This window comes from Zonotrichia albicollis, chromosome 1 (genome assembly GCF_047830755.1).
Source record: "Zonotrichia albicollis isolate bZonAlb1 chromosome 1, bZonAlb1.hap1, whole genome shotgun sequence".
NCBI classification, from domain to species: domain Eukaryota; kingdom Metazoa; phylum Chordata; class Aves; order Passeriformes; family Passerellidae; genus Zonotrichia; species Zonotrichia albicollis.
Window position 1 is genome coordinate 34594524 of NC_133819.1, and position 4511 is coordinate 34599034.

At 36.3% G+C, this 4511-nt stretch overlaps 1 long non-coding RNA gene across 1 annotated transcript; it reads left to right on the forward strand.

Moving 5' to 3' along the window:
• The first annotated feature begins 1489 nt into the window (after positions 1-1489).
• On the forward strand, positions 1490-3229 carry LOC141725279 (uncharacterized). Its single transcript, XR_012577148.1, has 3 exons — positions 1490-1932; positions 2057-2176; positions 2616-3229. It is a non-coding gene; the product is annotated as an uncharacterized LOC141725279 (long non-coding RNA).
• The last annotated feature ends 1282 nt before the right edge of the window (positions 3230-4511 follow it).

The following is a 4511-nucleotide window of genomic DNA, read 5'->3' on the forward strand; positions in this document are numbered from 1 at the left end:
AGCCACGAGGGCAGGAATGGTGGTCTTTAGGAAAATATGTCTTTAGTGCTCTGTAGGATTAGAGGATTAAAAGGTTTTATTAATTGGTTTGATGGAAGCTGGTTTGGCTGTGACTCCCTAGGCCACAGGCAGCTCCATGTATAGCTGGTCAGCCTCAGCTGGCTCTGCAGCTGACAGAGGTGTTGTGTTTCCCTCTCATTGTGTCCTTCTGGACCACTGCCAGGACAGAAAACATGACTAATAAAATTGCCATCATCTTTAATCTTTATTCCCACTGTACCTTTAAAATAAAATGTTTCCTTCATTCCTTTTTCCTTGTAATTTTTTTTAAATTTATTCCTTACCTTTTGAACAGCAATTTATATCCTGTGTGCCTTATCTCAGGTAAGATAAAAATAGTGGCTTCACTCCATCAGTGTAATCAGTTGTGTTAATATCTCTGATTGTATGCTTGGCTCAGAGTTTGCATTACCCCATACAGGCTGTGTCTGTGCAGGTACATTCTATAGATACTTTAAAAACTACCACATTAAAAAAAAAATTCTGAATGATGAGACAATACTTTTTAAGAGATATTTTAGAAAAAAAAATTCAATGGTTTCCTTCAGATTACAAGTCTTTAAAACTTATCACTTGAAATTGAACAACTTAGTGTATTTTGTCTCATTTCTCTATAACTTGCTAAACGTGCTCTGACAGAGTATAAGCCAGTGCTTATAGACACTGAAAAATAGTTCCCAGTTACAGCATGAAAATAATCATGTAAACAAGAATATTATTAGATGCTAGAATTTGCTGCCTTTGAAGAAGGTTGACTTTGGTATGGCCAAGCACCTAGTAATATCCCTGCTGGCTCTCATCAGTTTATTTCTCCTCTTATTCCCTAAAGACCTCCCCCCATACTATACCTCATTCTTTGCCTGGATATTTTCTGCTCCACTTGCAAGATGAATGCTTCCAAAAAGAAATTAAACTCCTTAGGAAGTGCTTAGCTCCCTGTTTCAAAGTGCTTAGTTCCCTGTTCCGTGTTTTCTGGAAACACGCAACAGCAGCAGAGTTCTAGACAAACTTTCTCTATGTTATTTCATTCCTGAGGCATGGAGACAACCTTGGCATTTTTGTGTGCATGTATTTTAGTCGCTCACAGCACTTCACCATCTCTGATCATCATACCTGCTGTTCCCTGCATGTCCTCCCCCATGGAGAAAAGCTGGGATGTGAACTCCAAGTCAGCAATTCAGAGTACAACTTGTATGAGAATCACCACGTCTAGGATTTCAGCAAAAGACTTTTTTTCCCCTTGCACTTCCAGCAGGCTTTTTGCCATCTCTTAGGGCTTTCCCCAAACAAATTGATGTCTCAATCAGTTGTGATTGCCTTTTATTCTACTCTCCTGCATAAAAATCAGCTGTTACATTTCTTGTTTTTTTCCTAGGTATTTTTGTTAAGGAGAACCAGCTCTATCGCTGTCTGGCCATTTGATTTCCACTCTAGCCCTGTGATCTTTACAGCACTGTTTATTTCATGCTACCTTGTGCTCAGCGTCATCGGATCTTCTGGCAAGGGTTGTGTCGTTTTTCTTTTCTGACAGTCGCTATTTATCTTCGCTACTGAAACAATACTTGAAACCCTTTAGAGGTACAGCTTCAGAAAAACAAGTTCTCCCTTCTTCCACGATGCAGCTTTATTTCCTAGAGGCAATTCTAGTAAGCCTTGCTATAGCTGAATGATTTTTAGTGGTGCTGTTTGCTTAAAGGACCTGGGTAATCCATCCTGGATATAAAAGTGCATTCATCTTTTCTAGCAGCAGGGACTATGAAAAGCTGTTTTATTTCCCATTCTGATTTCTCTTCAAGCTCGGATATGTACTCTCCAGCTATACAAGTGGTGACAATGGGTAGTCTCTGCCTGGTTTGTATGGTGGTTTTTAAGGTAAAATTGAAGTTAAGTGGGATTTTTTTGAGCTAGAAGGATGATATTTATTTCTATGCTTCTCTATTACTTGCTTATATAGACCCCCCCCACCCATCCACACTTCCTTGTACTTTATTGACAGGGCCTTGTGAGACTTTTATGCTGAAAAATATTCCAGGGATTCACTTTTATTCTTATGCTAACAACTGAGATATGTAACTTTCAGCAGAAGGAGTTAATTTACTGTCTCACTCAGCATCAGGTAAGTCTGAATTTCAATTTCTTGTTTATTTACATAACATGTTAATTTGGTGGCTAGTACTGCTATTAGCTAATGTTAAGCTATGTCTGAATAAGGGTCTTATTTATGCTTTTGTTTCATATGCAAGAAAAACCCCTCCTTGAAAATTTAATGTACTTTGTATTTTAGATGACTTTTAAAATTTGTTTGCCTTGAATATTACATTGCAAATGTAACTGTCAGATACAGTGTGTTGCTTGATCTGAGGGGAGGGGAAGGAGAAGGGGAAATCAGGTTCAAAATGTGTACCATGTCTTTTGTCCTACTTCTCAATTTACTGCTGCTTTCATATGTCATTTCTTCTTTTTCACACTACTATGCTAAGGATGGAGACAAACTTAATGCATTGTAAAATAAAATAAATTACCTGCAAGTATTTATCTGTCTTATTTTTTTGCAGTATCATCTAAGATTAATGACTGTCTCCATTTCAAAAGTGAAGATATTTGAATGCATCTCCCTTTTAAACAAGGAAAAAAACATGCAAAAGACATTTTGCATAATTAAAAAGTGAATAATTCAGAAAGAGATTAAATTAAAGTCAATGTATTTTTTAATACCAAGTATCGAACATGCTTCAAAAATCCTATCTGAAACTTGCTTACATAAAATACAACTTATTTCCCTAGGAGTAACTAGCAGAGTCATTACTCCCTGAGTCTTAAGACTCCAAAATATTTGGAAACTACTTGAAGTATTTTTCTGTAATTTTTTTCCAATGTAGTCATACATTGGACCCTGTTACATTTTAATAATTGATTACAGACATAGGATGAAATGTTGGCCCCACTGAATCCATGGGAGTTTTCCTATTGACTTCAGTGAAGCCAGGATTTTACCCATGGAGTTACATCAGTAAAACACAACAAATCTGATTCTGTACTTCAGCTAAAATAAAATCCAGGGCATATTCTATGTTACAAAAATGAAAGCAAAGCTTACCCTTTCTACAAAAGGTTTTGTGCATCTACGTGATTTTGACTAAATGAATGTTTTTGCACCTGTTGGGTTAAAAGCAATAAAAAGTAAACCTGCTATCGTTGTTTTGGAATGTGTATCTAATTTTATAATACATACCACAGTAGTTTGTCCTAAATGAAAAAATTGCAAGTTTAATTCTTTTTTGTACACAAGTAATATAATCTCTAAGTCACATGTGAAAGTACCATGTAATTTATATAGTCATGATGTCAGCTCTATATTATGTAAGTTCTTAATGGCAGATGAGATTTAGTAGAGCAGACTGAATTTTGTTTTACTTAATGTGACTTCTGGTAATTTTCCTCTTGAAAAAAGGGTTTCAATCCTTGGGTCACCATGGCTTTTTATTTCTTCCTGATAGGGCTGTCACTAACATGTGTCTAAACAAAATCATGCTGAAAAAAATTACTGACTTTCCTGACTGATGTTTGTGTGAAATCTGGCAGTGCTGCATGGCAGCAAACACTTTACTTCTCTTGCTGCAATACCACAATTACAAATTTTGCAATTACATGGGAACTGCTGGTATTATCCCTCATCATCTCCTTCTCAGTTTTTCAGCTAGAAAACAAGGAAAAAATTTGATTTGCTCTGCAAAGCCTATCTAAGCAGACTATATAGAGAACAGTAAGAGTGGTTATGAATCCACAAACTCTGGGAATCTCCATTACAGCCCCTCTTCAGCCCTCATCTGCAGGCTGGAAAATCAGCCCCTGACAGTCCACACTGCTGCCACAGAGTACCTGCACATTCTCATGCAAAATATTTTCTCTCATTTTGTTTCCAGCAGCAAAACCCAGGAAGTGAGTAATGTGAATGCATGAATAAGACATCTTTATAGTACTTTTAAAGGAGGAAGAACCCCTTTGTATCTCTGACATTCATGACATCCCCAAGAAGAGAACCAGTAGAAGACAGTCTGTTAAAAAAACCCCTACACTTAAATAATGTCAGTAAGATCTTTTTGTCACATGACTCCATGACTTTAATCTGTAAATACAGCTGTAGTATTATTTGATTCCATTATCAGAGATTTGACCAAATGAGACAGATAAGAATTTGTATTTTTTCCTTCTTTCCTTTAAATACGGTTTTTAAATTGGGCTCTCAGAAACATAAAAAAATGTTACATCTTTCAACTCCTTTTTTTTTAAACCTCATTCTGTTCTAAGACTAAAATAAGAACAACCCACCAACTAAAAAAAACCAACAATCCAATAACCTATAACCAACTACAATCCAGTCAGAGGCCAAAAATCTACCTAAACCTCCATATGTGTCTAACTGGAGCTATAGTGCCTAAAAATTGTTTATC